The sequence below is a fragment of the Lepidochelys olivacea genome (assembly GCF_965140295.1).
Source record: "Lepidochelys olivacea isolate rLepOli2 genome assembly, chromosome: 3".
Classification (NCBI taxonomy): domain Eukaryota; kingdom Metazoa; phylum Chordata; order Testudines; family Cheloniidae; genus Lepidochelys; species Lepidochelys olivacea.
This window is the reverse complement of record NC_140413.1, coordinates 61,969,380-61,985,105: the sequence shown is the minus strand read 5'-3', so window position 1 is coordinate 61,985,105 and position 15,726 is coordinate 61,969,380. Positions and strand designations below refer to the sequence as shown.

The window sequence follows — 15,726 nt, the reverse complement described above, 5'->3', positions numbered from 1 at the left end:
ATGCTAAATAAATGAGTTGGTGACTCATATGATACTAGTAATGGGTCTGAGTATTTCTGATGTGGACACTTCTCCACTAAGAAATGGACTATCACCGCATTTTCAGCTCTGCCACTCTGGGTTTTCCCCACACACAGTAAATTCTCAGCCCCAGCCACCAGGCTGTGGGGAAATCCCTCAGTCTGGAGAAATAACTGCCCAGGTGATTAGTTGCACTGCCCCATTTCCCTTACCTCCTGGACACTCAATCAGAGCTAGTCCATTTGCTGATGGGAGTGTGTGCTCTTTCCTGCTCCCTATAGCAGTGTTGGGAGTGCTTCTGCACAGACAGAGCCAACTGGGAACAACTCCTCCTGAGGTTATGCACCTGCTCTGCCTCCCACTCCCTGGCTTGAGGTGGGGGAGAAGAGGCACCAGTGGTGCCCTTGCAGACCAAGGAAGAGGGGTAAAGAGTGAGGCATTCAATGTGCTTTACTTGTAATCACACACCCTTCTGGGAAAGCTACCAGGACTCCTCAAACCTGCTGGCTAGAGTGGGAGGTAAGGAGAGCTCAAAGTGAGGCGGGCAGGGAATGAAATGCTGGGATGGAAGTAGGAGGTGAAATAGGGGTGGTGGGTGGGAACAGAGGATGAAATGCTTTGGGGAAGAAGGAACCAAAAAAAAAATATGCCCCCAGCTGATTGAGTGGGTATGGGTTGGAGAGTGACATTTGATTAATTGTGTTTGTGTGTGTAGTCATAAAGTAGTTGACTGAGGGAGATTACAAATTGACTAACTGAGCCACCTGGGGGGTGGGCTGGGGGAATGGGAGGGAATGAACAAAACCCACACCCTTCCTGCCTCTCTCTCCTTCTCTCTGTTCCTCCCTATCTGTCTCTTTTCTTGCTCATCTCTCCCCCATCTCTCTCTCTGCCTGAATTGCTGTCCTCTCTCACCATTTGGTTGCCTGCCTTTATCTTCATTGACATTTATGTAATTTTATGAAAATGTGAACACTACCCATTTTTGCCTTTGAGCATGTTGGCAGGTTGTTTGCATTTGGTTTGTGTTGGCACCTGTTCTGGTGGTCTCAGCATTGAGGCCAATGACTGAATGGACAGAATTTACAATAGATGTTGAATTCAATTACAATGAGTTCCTGATTACAAAATGGTTGTTTTGAATTATGTTATTATCATGGCTTGCTCCAAGAGGTGTTCTATGGACCATACAAAATCAGTTTTAATATAAAAATCAAACTGAATAAATTATTTCCCAAATTATTCCATGCTTATTTACATACTTGGAAATAAGCTCTTGACTCATACAGGAAGCCAGATTCTTCTCTCTTTTATTTTACATTTAATTGATAAAAAGGACCACATTCCATTTTATCTTTAAGACCTCAGAATTCGTTCAGAGCCCTTTGAAATGTGAATCACTTGAGCCTTGTGACACACTTCAGATTGCATACTTCCTTTATTTACAAACATCCTAAAAATCAAAGAGTCAAATTCCAAGCTTGAGGTTTGTCACTTTTTAAGCTACCTTAAACAATTAGAGAGAGGATTTTTTTCAGAATTCCTGACTTTATATGAAACATTCCCAACAGAACTTCACAGTTTTTCATGTATTTATCCTCACATCACCCCTATGGGGTTATTCCCATTTTACAGCTAGGGAATGGAGACACACAGATTAGCCCAGCATCACACAGGAAGTTTGTGGCAGAGCATGGATTTGACTAGCAGAGAAAACATAGAAAGGATGACAATAGCAGGAGCAGTTTAAAGCAATGACAGCTTATTTGTAGCCTCGAAAGATACGAGACTTTATTTCACCCACTTGATGTTTTGCACATAGGGTGACCAGATATCCTGATTTTATAGGGACAGTCCCGATATTTGGGGCTTTTTTAAAATATGGGCTCCTATTACCCCCAGTCCTGATTTTTCACACTTGCTATCTGGTCACCCTAATTGCACAACCTATGTAATATAATGCCTAATCACTGGACCACTTTTGTCTTTAGCAAGAAGAATATGCAATTGTCTTTCCCTCCATAACATGTCACAAAGAGCATAGGGTTTAGGCCCTGGTAAATTCTTAGCAGCAGCCCGCTGAGAATATTTAAATTACTTATACCAGTGATTCAAACATTGCAGCTTGTATGTTACTTTTGGTCCTCAGAACACTTGCTGGTGGTCAGCAGAAAATTGGCTAACCACATGACGCTGGCTCTCCTCTCTATTTCCAGCTGCTACATCACATTAACGATAGTTAAAGCAATGCCACATTCTTTCCTAATATTACGTTTCCTTCTAATTAATTATTGTAATTGCCACAGGGGCACTATGCATTCATGATTGGGATCGAGGAGGTCTGTATGATGGTGGCTGGGACAATCTCTCTCTTACAATATGTTCTCCATCATAAAAAAATTGTTAGACCCCTGGTATATGTACTTTTAAATACATTTTTGCTGTGCTTTTCCACTTCAAACTCAGCAAAGAACCTCTTCCTTCTGCATGACCTGCCACGTACCAAGATTGCAGGGGTTTTCCTTTCAGACATTTTGAGTTACTAGTGAACAAAGGCAGTCATGGCATTAGATAGTCCCATCAGCTTCTGGAAGTAGAGAAGACTCAAAATCTGCAGATCAGGTTCAGGAGATGTGGAAGTGAGAAGGGCTCGTTCTTGATATTATCTTTTTTCCTTTGTTGGGGGTGTTTGCACGCCTGGGAAAGTGCAGTATATTTTGGTACTGTCTCTTTAAAATTAGTCACATGTAATCACCAGTGGGCCTCCCATTGTGATGGGTGTCTCCCCCAGGATGCAGGGACGCTCTGGGTCTGAATGCTCAGTGTCTGTGGGATTTATCTTGTTATGTATCTAATAAAGAGAAAGAATCAGACAGAAAGTACAGAGTACTGAGGCACAGTGAGTACACACAAGTGAAACCAAAACTAGAGAAGTTAAACTAGAAAATACTATTTTCTAGTTTAACTCTGTACATGGAGGATTTCAAGCCACCCCTGTCTGTTTCTTTACTTGGTAATCTTGCTGAGAACTGAAGGAGATGGCACCAATGTTTCCATATCTGTATGAAAGCCTCAGGAGCAGATAAAAATGAAGAGGACATAAAAGTAGCTATTTTATTATATACAGTGGGAGAGGAGGCTCTGGAAGTTTATAACACATTCTTCCAGCAATCAGCTGAAAATGCTCCCATTTTGGATGAGGTTTTAACAGTGCTTAGGAACTACTGCAACCCTAAGAGAAATATGGTGTTAAAAATCTGTGAATCTATGGTATTAGTCAAAGGCCAACAGGAACCATTGTGATCATTGACCCTGACTTGTATAAGCACAGGCCCTAGAACTTCGCTAAAATAATTCCTAGATCATATCTTTTAGAAAGGTTTCAGAGTAACAGCCATGTTAGTCTGTATTTGCAAAAAGAAAAGGAGTACTTGTGGCACCTTAGAGACTAACCAATTTATTTGAGCATAAGCTTTCGTGAGCTACAGCTCACTTCATCGGATGCATTCAGCGGAAAATACAGTGGGGAGATCTATATATATAGAGAACATGAAACAATGGGAGTTACCATACACATTGTAACCAGAGTGATCACTTAAAGTGAGCTATTACCAGCAGGAGAGCCGGGCGGGGGGGAGAACCTTTTGTAGTGCTAATCAAGGTGGGCCATTTCCAGCAGATGACAAGAACGTCTGAGAAACGGTGGGGCTGGGGGATAAACATGGGGAAATAGTTTTACTTTGTTTAATGACCCATCCGCTCCCAGTCTCTATTCAAATTGGAGGATTGGGCCAAAAGAAATCTCATGAGGTTCAATAAGGATAAGTGCAGGGTCCTGCACTTAGGACGGAAGAACCCAATGCACAGCTACAGACTAGGGACCGAATGGCTAGGCAGCAGTTCTACAGAAAAGGACCTAGGGGTGACAGTGGACGAGAAGCTGGATATGAGTCAGCAGTGTGCCCTTGTTGCCAAGAAGGCCAATGGCATTTTGGGATGTATAAGTAGGGGCATAGCGAGCAGATCGAGGGACGTGATCGTCCTCCTCTATTCGACATTGGTGAGGCCTCATCTGGAGTACTGTGTCCAGTTTTGGGCCCCACACTACAAGAAGGATGTGGATAAATTGGAAAGAGTCCAGCGAAGGGCAACAAAAATGATTAGGGGTCTGGAACACATGACTTATGAGGAGAGGCTGAGGGAACTGGGATTGTTTAGTCTGCGGAAGAGAAGAATGAGGGGGGATTTGATGGCTGCTTTCAACTACCTGAGAGGTGGTTCCAGGGAGGATGGTTCAAGACTATTCTCAGTGGTGGAAGAGGACAGAATAAGGAGTAATGGTCTCAAGTTGCAGTGGGGGAGGTTTAGGTTGGATATTAGGAAAAACTTTTTCACTAGGAGGGTGGTGAAACACTGGAATGCGTTGCCTAGGGAGGTGGTGGAATCCCTTTCCTTAGGAGTTTTTAAGGTCAGGCTTGACAAAGCCCTGGCTGGGATGATTTAATTGGGGATGGGTCCTGCTTTTGAGCAGGGGGTTGGACTAGATGACCTCCTGAGATCCCTTCCAACCCTGATATTCTATGATTCTACGATTCAAGCCTAAGTTAATTGTATCCAGTTTGCAAATTAATTCCAATTCAGCAGTCTCTCGTTGGAGTCTGTTTTTGAAGTTTTTTTGTTGTAATATTGCCACTTTTAGGTCTGTAATCGAGTGACCAGAGAGATTGACGTGTTCTCCAACTGGTTTTTGAATGTTATAATTCTTGATGTCTGATTTGTCTCCATTTATTCTTTTACGTAGAGACTGTCCAGTTTGGCCAATGTACATGGCAGAGGGGCATTGCTGGCACATGATGGCATATATCACATTGGTAGATGTGCAGGTGAACGAGCCTCTGATATTGTGGCTGATGTGATTAGGCCCTATGATGGTGTCCCCTGAATAGATATGTGGGCACAGTTGGCAACGGGCTTTGTTGCAAGGATAGGTTCCTGGGTTAGTGTTTTTGTTGTGTGGTGTGTGGTTGCTGGTGAGTATTTGCTTCAAGTTGGGGGGCTGTCTGTAGGCAAGGACTGGCCTGTCTCCCAAGATTTGTGAGAGTGTTGGGTCATCCTTCAGGATAGGTTGTAGATCCTTGATGATGCGTTGGAGAGGTTTTAGTTGGGGGCTGAAGGTGATGACTAGTGGCGTTCTGTTATTTTCTTTGTTAGGCCTGTCCTGTAGTAGGTGACTTCTGGGAACTCTTCTGGCTCTGTCAATCTGTTTCTTCACTTGAGCAGGTGGGTATTGTAGTTGTAAGAATGCTTGAGATCTTGTAGGTGTTTGTCTCTGTCTGAGGGGTTGGAGCAAATGCGGTTGTATCGTAGAGTTTGGCTGTAGACAATGGATCGTGTGGTGTGGTCAGGATGAAAGCTGGAGGCATGTAGGTAGGAATAGTGGTCAGTAGGTTTCCGGTATAGGGTGGTGTTTATGTGACCATCACTTATTAGCACCGTTGTGTCCAGGAAGTGGATCTCTTGTGTGGACTGGACCAGGCTGAGGTTGATGGTGGGATAGAGATTGTTGAAATCATGGTGGAAATCCTCAAGGGCTTCTTTTCCATGGGTCCGGATGATGAAGATGTCATCCATGTAGCGCAAGTAGAGTAGGAGTATTAGGGGACAAGAGCTGAGGAAGTGTTGTTCTAAGTCAGCCATAAAAATGTTGGCATACTGTGGGGCCATGTGGATACCCATCATAGCAGTGCCGCTGATTCGAAGGTATACATTGTCCCCAAATGTGAAATAGTTATGGGTGAGGACAAAGTCACAAAGTTCAGCCATCAGGTTTGCTGTGACATTATCGGGGATACTGTTCCTGACGGCTTGTAGTCCATCTTTGTGTGGAATGTTGGTGTAGAGGGCTTCTACATCCATAGTGGCCAGGATGGTGTTTTCAGGAAGATCACCAATGGATTGTAGTTTCCTCAGGAAGTCAGTGGTGTCTCGAAGGTAGCTGGGAGTGCTGGTAGTGTAGGGCCTGAGGAGGGAGTCTACACAGCCAGACAATCCTGCTGTTAGGGTGCCATGCCTGAGATGATGGGGCGTCCAGGATTTCCAGGTTTATGGATCTTGGGTAGCGGATAGAATACCCCAGATCGGGGTTCCAGGGGTGTGTCTGTGCGGATTTGTTCTTGTGCTTTTTCAGGGAGTTTCTTGAGCAAATGCTGTAGTTTCTTTTGGTAACCCTCAGTGGGATCAGAGGGTAATGGCTTGTAGAAAGTGGTGTTGGAGAGCTGCTGAGCAGCCTCTTGTTCATATTCCGACCTATTCATGATGACAACAGCACCTCCTTTGTCAGCCTTTTTGATTATGATGTCAGAGTTATTCTGAGGCTGTGGATGGCATTGTGTTAGTGCATTCTGTTTGCTTTGCCCTCCAGCAGAGTAAAGTGGGTGAAAACCTGGTGTAACTGGCCTGCTAAACAGGGCGTTTTGTGTCATCAGAGCAGTGCAAAGCGCTCAGAATGTAATGGGTAATCTCTCACTAGACTTCCATATCTGAATTTCAAGACTGGCCCAATATGTATAATGGGCAGAACAAAAACCCTGAACCCCACATTTCTGAACTTCCAGGAGGTATGAAATGCAGAAATAGATCAACATTTTTTGGCTCACCACCCCCCACCACTACCTGTCTCTCCGTAAAATCAAGATGGACAAAATTCCTGATGGGAATCAGTAGAGAAATTTCATACCAGATGACAAATAGATAGCCAAAAAATGTACGTAGACAAGGCTGAGAGCTTCTTAATGAGGCTTTGATCCCTGAGCCCTTTAGCACCCATCAATCCTTAACCAGGGGATGGGGCTACTCAGGAAGACCAGGACTTTAAAAAGCCTACTCCTAAGTGACCAGAGGAGCTAGTGAACAGGAGCAGCTAAGAGAGGAGTTTTGAGAGGGAGTTTATGGGCGGAGTGTGAGATGGGGGCTAGATACACTCAACATTCTTTAAACTTAAAGCCAAAAACATCCCCTGATAAAAACAAAAGAACAACAAAGGAACGAGCTGCAGGAGTAAAAAGAGAATGCAGGCAGAAGTCCAGCAACAGAATGGGGGCTATCCAGTTTATTGCACCCAATGCAGCATGTATGATTACCTGCCCTATGGGCAGAGTGGCATATGTGTGCATTTGGTGCAAGGAGCTCCTGGCCCTCAGAGACTGTGTATAGGCTTAGGAGACCAGAGTGGCTGAACTGGAGGAGCTCAGGGAGACAGAGAGGTACATAGATGAGACTTTCCGGGACACAGTAGAACGGTCCCACTCCAGTCCAACAGCCTCTGTGCTGTTGAGGAGGGTGAAAGCCTCAGGGAAGGAGAACATCCAACTGGAGCAGAGGGAAATAATGCCATAGTTGGGACACTCTTTGCAGATGACATCGTAGTATCCTCTCACACTGAGGATACCTCTCGGGGGAAGGGAACACCAGTTATTAGGAAGAGACAGGTATTAGTAATGGGTGATTCAAATCATTAGAAACACAGATAGCTGGGTTTGTGATGACTGGAAGAACTGCATGATGACTTGTCTGCCTGGTGTGAAGGTTGCGGATCTCTTGAGACATCTAGATAGACTTATGTGTAGTGCTGGGCAGGAGCTGGTGGCCATGGTACATGTAGGTACCAATGACATAGGGAAGGATAGGAGAGAGGTCCTGGAGGCCAAATTTAGGCTGTTAGGTAGGAGAGTGAAATCCAGAACCTCCGTTGTAGTATTCTGTGAAATGCTTCCAGTTCCATGCTCAAGGCCAATTAGACAGGCAGAACTCCAGGGTCTCAATGAGTGAATGAGACGATGGTGTAGGGAAGAGGGGTTTAGATTTATTAGGAACTGGGGAAACTTTTGGGAAAGGGGGAGGCTATACAGGAAGGATGGGCTCCACCTAAACCAAAATGGAACCAGATTGCTGGCACTTTTCTAAATTGTAGAGCAGTTTTTAAACTCAGGGCTGGGGGAAAGCCAACAGGAGTGGAGAAGCATGTGGTTCGGACAGAGACATACCTTAGGCAAGATCTATAAATGGAGATTCACTATATTCTAGTAAGGAGGAGAGGATGGAAGATCATAAAATACAGGTAGGAAAAATACAGGTAGGATCTGAAGAGAAACAGTCAAATGAAAAAAGTCCCATTCAATTACATCATGTAATAGCAGACAGCTAAAAAGGGAAAAATTTATTAAGTGCTTTTATACAAATGCAGGAAGTCTAAATAATAAGATGGGTGAACTACAGTACCTTGTATTATATGAGGATATTTATATAATAGACAGCACAGAAGCTTGATGGAATGAGAATAATCAATGGGACACAGTAATACCAAGGTACAAAATATATTGGAAGGACAGAACAGGTCATGCTGGTGGGGGAGTGGCACTATATATTAAAGAAAGTGTAGAATCAAATGAAGTAAAAATCTTAAATGAACCAAACTGTACCATAGAATCTCTATGGATAATAATTCCATGCTCTAATAATAAGAATATAGCTGGACCGCTTGGTAATAGTGACCATAATATAAGTAAATTTAACATCCCTGTGGCAGGGAAAACATCACAGCAGCTGAACACTGTAGCATTTAATTTCAGATAGGGGGACTACACAAAAATGAGGAAGTTAGTTAAACAGAAATTAAAAGGTACAGCGCAAAAAGTGAAATCACTGAAAGCTGCATGGAAACTTTTTAAAGACACCATAATAGAGGCTCAACTTAAATGGATACCCCAAATTAAAAAAAACCTAGTAACAGAACCAAAAAAATGCCAACATGGCTAAACAAGAAAGTAAAAGAAGCAGTGAGAGGCAAAAAGGCACCCTTTAAAAAGTGGAAGTTAAATCCTAGTGAGGAAAATAGAAAGGAGCGTGAACTCTGGCAAATGAAGTGTAAAAATATAATTAGGAAGGCCAAAAAAGAATTTCAAGAACAGTTAGCCAAAGACTCAAAAAGGAATAGCAAATTTTTTTTAAGTACATCAGAAGCAGGTAGCCTGCTAAACAACCAATGGGGCCACTGGACGATCGAGATGCTAAAGGAGCTCTCAAGGTCAATAAAGCATTGTGGAGAAGCTAAATTAATTCTTTGCATTGGTTTTCATGGCTGAGGATGTGAGGGAGATTCCCAAACCTGAGCCATTCTTTTTAGGTGACAAATCTGAGGAACTGTCTCAGATTGAAGTGTCATTAGAGGAGGTTTTGGAACTAATAAGTCACCAGGTCCAGATGGTATTCACACAAGAATTCTGAAGGAACTCAAATGTGAAATTGTAGAACTACTAACTGCAGTCTGTAACCTATTATTTAAATCAGATTCTGTACCAAATGACTGGAGGATAGCTAATGTGATGCCAATTTTTAAACAGGGCTCCAGAGGTGATCCCAGCAATTACAGGCCTGTTAGCCTGACTTCAGTACCAGGAAAACTGGTTGAAACTATAGTAAAGAACAGAATTGTCAGACACATAGATGAACATAATTTGTTGGGGAAGAGTCAATATGGTTTTTGTAAAGGGAAATCATGCCTCACCAATCCACTAGAATTCTTTAAGGGGGTCAATACGCATCTAGACAAGGGGGATCCAGTGGATATAGTATACTTAGATTTTCAGAAAGCCTTTGACAAGATCTCTCACCAAAGGCTCTGAAGCAAAATAAGCTGTCCTGGGATAAGAGGGAAGGTCCTCTCATGGTTTGGTAACTGGTTAAAAGATAGGAAACAAAGGTTAGGAATAAATGGCGTTTTCAGAACGGAGAGAGATAAATAGTGGTGTCCCCCAGGTGTCTGTATTGGGACCAGTTCTATTCAACATATTTAAAATGATCTGGAAAAAAGGGTAAACAGTGAGGTGGCAAAATTTGCAGATGATACAAAACTATTCAAGATAGTTAAGTCCCAGGCACACTGTGAAGAGCTACAAAAGGATCTCTCAAAACTGGGTGAGTGGGCAACAAAATGGCAGATGAAATTCAAAGTTGAATAAATGCAAAGTAATGCACATTGGTAAACATAATCCCTACTATCTATCTATCTAATTATGGGGTCTAAATTAGCAGTTACTACTCAAGAAAGAGATCTTGGAGTCATTGTGGATAGTTCTCTGAAAACATTTACTCAGTGTGCAGTGGCAGTCAAAAAAGTGAACAGAATGTTGGGAATCATTAAGAAAGGGATAGATAATAAGACATAATATATCATATTGCCTCTATATAAATCCTTGGTACGCTCACATCTTGACTCCTGCATGCAGATGGGGTCACCCCATCTCAAAAAAATATACGGGAATTGGAAAAGGTTCAGAAAAGGGCAACAAAAATAATTAGGGGTGTGGAACGACTGCCATATGAGGAGAGATTAATAAGACTGGGACTTTTCAGCTTGGAAAAGAGATGACTAAGGGGGGGATCTGATAGAGGTCTATAAAATCATGACTGGTGTGGAGAAAGTAAATAAGGAAGTGATTTACTCTTCCTTACAACACAAGAACTAAGGAGTACCAAATCAAATTAATAGGCAGCAGATTTAAAACAAACAAAAGGAAGTATTCTTTTCAAAAAACACACAGTCAACCTGTGGAACTATTTGCCAGAGGATGTTATGAAGGCCAAGTCTATAACAGGGTTAAAAAAAGAACTAGATAAGTTCATCAAGGATAGGTCCATCAATGGCTATCAGCCAGGATGGGCTGAGATGGTGTCCCTAGCTTCTGTTTGTCAGAAGCTGGGAATTGGTGACAGCGGATGGATCACCTGTTCTGTTCATTCGCTCTGGTGCACCTGGTATTGGCCACTGTTAGAAGACTGGGTACTGGGCTAGATGGATGTTTGGTCTGACCCAGTATGGCCGTTATGTTCTTATGTCATTTGACTGTAGCTGTGTATTTGAGAAAAAAAAGTATAATTTAATTTACTTTGGATACCTCCCTACCTCTCGCAGTTTTATTTTCAGCACAATCCTGTCAACAGCAAGAATCTATGACTGCTTTACAGAACATGAGGGTTACGTTTATCATTATCCCTCCTCACTAAAAGTAAGAGAGGAGGAAAGGGACTCTCCTTTAATCTTGAAATCTGTTCATGGAGACTCATCTGCTTTCTGTCATGCTCATGTCAGATACCCTAACTAAATGAATCGGAGCTATAGAAATATTGTCAGATGTGCTGATGACATGTTCTGTGATGGCTTCTTGGGTTTTTTTGCTCAGCAAATTAGCTAGAATTCCCATCTCTCAATATTCTAAAATGCTGACAGCTTAAGACAATATCTATTATATTTGCCTGGTTGTGCTTTGGAAATTCTCTAACGCTGCAGGTTCACATGGCTGATCCCATTTATATATATATATATACACACACACACACATATATACACACATGCACATACACATTGTTGCAAACGTGAATATATATTCATGTGTACCCACACACATACACTCTTATAACTATAATTCTATACAAGGTCAGCCTTTGCCATTTTTTGCCTAGCCTCAAACATTTTACCATCAACCTCCCTCCCTTTACCTCCACAAATTCCCACTTCTTCTCTGGAGTTATTGCTATTCCTGGCTCTGACACGGACTACATCTGCGGCATACTATAGTTTGAACTTTTCCTCAATCTCCTGTATAAGTGTGTGTGTGCGCAGCTGCATCACTCCAGAGGGAGCCTTGGGAAGGAACTGTGACTCAAAATTACAAGTCCTTACTTGCTCCAGGCAGGCTAGTGGGGTGGAAGTAATTTACTGAAGTTCATTTCACCCTTTGTGTGGCTGAACTCTGCCTTGTCTCCATCTCCATCCTGATCCTGGGGTGGGGGCGGTCTGGGGCCTTCAGCTCCTGCTCACCCCGGGCTCTTTTCATGATGTGGAGAGTATTAACTAACTTGTTAACTAATATAGCAGTGTGTGTATGGCTTTTTCTTTAACCCCCTATGCATCCATATTAAAAGCAATCACAATGACTTTCATCAGCCACTCACTCATCAACTGCCCACTCACCCAGTTTTGATAGAAAGATAACAAAATAAACACTTAGTTTCCTCACTGAAGCATTGTTTGGATTAATTAAGCAATGTTAATAAAGACCTGTGATGAATACATGTTTATAAGCATTATCAACATCACCAACAAGCTAATCTAGTTAAGATCTGTCCGATATACTTCTTGATATTCTGTAACACACCTAGTACATTTTGTCCTCTTTTTCTATAAAGATATAACTCTGGTGTTAATCTCTAGTAGGGTGTATAGCAGGATAAGGTGCTGTCACTTAACTTGATTTCTTAAAAGTTTATTATCCTGAATTGTTTGAACTGACTTTCCTACCAATTAAATATTGGACTCTATTTTTTGTTAGCGTAGTTGTGGGTTCCAGACGCAGGGCTACGATTCACAAAGAAACTTAGGTGGGGTGATGCTCAGTATACCTCCTGTATCAGGACTTTATAGATGCTGTTTCTCATAACACACTTAGGAGGGTGAGAGGGACCTTATTACAGTCAGGGGAGCTGAGGCAGAGAGGAGATATAACTTGTCTAAAAGTCACAAGCTTTTAGACATGGAAGAGCCAGGATTAGCACGCAGGGTTTTGTGACTCCAATCCTCAGTATAATCCTAGAGAACTTGCTGCCTATTACTAATTTCCTGTTTCTCCTATTATAGTTTGGTTACAGGAATAATTGAGCATCACTGTGACTGTCGAAGTTTAGTCCCAGAGATTTTTTTTTAAATTAGTCACATTTTTCATCTTTTGCCTTGTATACTCACTCAATCAATGACAGGTTCAGTTTTGTTTGTGATTCCGCATTCAGATCAGCTCAGGCATTATTTCTGAGATGTTTTAGTCTTTTAAAATAAAAATGATTTTTTTTGGGGGGTGGCACTTTGTAAAAGAAAGATTTTGAAGTAACATATAATTATACCATACAGTTGTCAAACATAACAGCGTTTAAATGACTATTCAATAACATGAAGCAGCAATGCTCTATTAGATACTTACATTGCTTACCGTGTAGTTGCAGTGTAATTATTGGTACTTTAGGCAAAGTACGGCAGTTATTCCCATGTGTAAGCAGCCATAATGTGGGAAGAAGCATTCTCGTATCATAATGGTAATCAGAGGGCACATACCTGAATGTGAAAATGAATTTGTCAATCACACTACAAAGAAAATGGAAAGTTAGTCATCGTTTCTAAATTCAGTCTTGTAAAATGCGGCAAATATGTCAAAAACATTTGAAGCTTATGGATTTTAGAAAATTTGTTCTGAAAACATGTTTTCTCTCCCCTATTTAAATAGGGTATCAGAAGAGCTATAAAATAAAAGAGGATTCTCATGTGTATATGTGAATAAAAGATAATGAAAAATATTATTAATGTCATTCAGCATAATGCAAACTGGTAGGTTACTGACAATATTCACTTAATGAAATTTCAAAGAAGGCTTTTATACATGCAAAATGTGCAGAGCAACATATCTGATTCTAGAAAACCTGCATCTGCAAATGGAAATGCAATCTTAGATTGTAATCTCTTCAGGGCAGAGTCTGTTATTGTGTGCCTTAAGTATATCACCAGTCTTAACAAATAATAAAAACTGCATACATTATGTCTATCGGTGCATCCAAATACTTAGATTAATAGATTCCAAGGCCAGAAGAGATCATTGTGATCATCTACTGTGACCTACAGTATAACACAGAACTTCCTCAAAATAATTCCTAGAACATATCTTTTAGAACAGTGGTTTTCAAAGATTTTTCCAGCTACCCCGCTGAAGAAAATTGTTGATCCCCACGATCCAATGGAGCTGGGGATGAGGGATTTGGGGTGTGGGAGGGGCCCAGGGCTGGGGCGGAGGGTTGAGGTGCAGGGGTAAGGCCTGCGGGATGGGGCTGGGAATGATGGGTTCAGAGTGTGGGAGGGGGCCAGGGCTCTGGGCTGGGGGTGCAGGCTCTGGGGTGGGGCCAGGGGTGAGGGGTTTAGAGTGCAGGAAGGGGCTCTGGGTTTGGGGGTCTCAGGGCTGGGGCAGGGGATTGGAGTGCAGGATTGGAGCGTGGGCTTACCTCAGGTGGCTCCTGGTCAGTGGCGTAGCAAGGACTGCTAATGTCCCTCTGATTCTTCTACCCAATTACTGCTAGCCAATGGAAGGATAAGCAAGGCTCAGCATGGAAAATGAAAGACTGCTGGAAATGAAAAAAACCAAACTTAGGGCAACCTTCTCAGAAGTTCTGAGCACCAAGAGCTCCATTTGACTTTAATTGGAGTTGCAGGGCTGCTTCTCACATGAATCTCACATGTGTGGCTGAGCTGTGCGCCCGTGCTGTATTTCTCCTGCCAGCCACTAGGAGCCTGTGTCCAGGCACCTATCCATTTCCCCTCTGGCTGCTCCTGCTGGCTCCCAGTGGTGGAGTTGCAACAGCAGTCAGTAGAGGGGTGGCAGCAATGGTTGGTGGGGACAGAAGGTGAGGGGGTCCTGTAATAGGCCCAGGCTCCCCCTGACCATCCTCTGTGCCCCAGATCAACCCCAGGCCCTACTTCCCAGCCAGTTGCCACACTCCTGTATCAGACAGACCCCTTCTCCCCAAAGCCCCCAGCCAGACCCTTGCCTCAGAGAGGCCTGGCCTCAGTCAGACCACCAGCCAGAGCCCAAGCTGTTGCCATGCAAAGAGACCCCAGCTAGATTCCAGACCTCGGTCCTTGAGAGAGACTTCAGCCACTGATTTCTCAGCTACCAAACCACCAGACAGACCCCATCTGTCTTCCCAGACAGGGCCCTGTCACCTACCTTAGTACTCCCAGACTTCCTAGAACCCATCCAACCCCAGCAGTATCCATTGCTGCCACCCACCTAACCCAGTCACCTTCTTACAGGACTAAGATACGCAACTTCAGCTATGCAAATAGCACGTAGACACCCTCTGGCATACACCAACACAAGCACCTACCATTGCCTTCCCCCACCAGCACCCATTCCTCCCAGACACCTTCCCCCACCTCATCTACCTTTCACAGCCTCTTAGCTGCTACATTGTGTGCACCTCCATGTCCTATCCCTGCCACTGTGTGGAGAAAGGTGTATTGATCATAAGCTAAAGTATATGGTCCTTTGCAAACAGGCAAATTAGGTCCTTAAATAACTTGCATAAAATGTCACACACTGAACTGCATGAAACTTGGCAGCGATGGAGTTGAGAGCTCAGCACGTTGAAAAATCAGGCCCCTAGTGTTTACCAGTGCAGGGATATAGGTGTGCAGGGTTATATTGAAAAACAATCACATCCAGTGATTGCCACTTTTCTGTAGGGAGCTAGAATGTAAACATACAGGGCACAGGCTATAAAAATGCATGAACTTTTGAACTGCTTAGCACCAGCTGAAGACCCCAATATATGATATGTCTGCTAGAGCTGTCTGTGTGTCCTTCTAGAAAATAGCCCTTTCAAAAAGCAGACCTTGGGAAAATACAATGCAAAGCTATGGAGCAAAAAGTGATTTACTGATTGACCTCAAACTAATACTTTGACCCCCTCTTCTTCTAGTCATCCTAACTTTAAACATTGGATACAAGCAGGAACTGGCTAAGCTGGAAACAACAAAATACTTTTGCTACCAGTGAGTCAGTTGGTAGCCCTTGGACAGAGGATGCCTGTGTGTCCATGGAGGAGCAAACTCTT

General features: G+C 43.0%; 1 long non-coding RNA gene across 1 annotated transcript; it reads right to left on the bottom strand.

Annotated features, from left to right (window-relative positions):
- Positions 1-1,569: 1,569 nt before the first annotated feature.
- Positions 1,570-14,220, bottom strand: LOC311519084. The gene is made up of 3 exons (XR_014711195.1): positions 14,116-14,220; positions 13,050-13,180; positions 1,570-2,872 (listed from the first exon to the last, which is right to left on the bottom strand). It is a non-coding gene; the product is annotated as an uncharacterized lncRNA (long non-coding RNA).
- Positions 14,221-15,726: the final 1,506 nt, after the last annotated feature.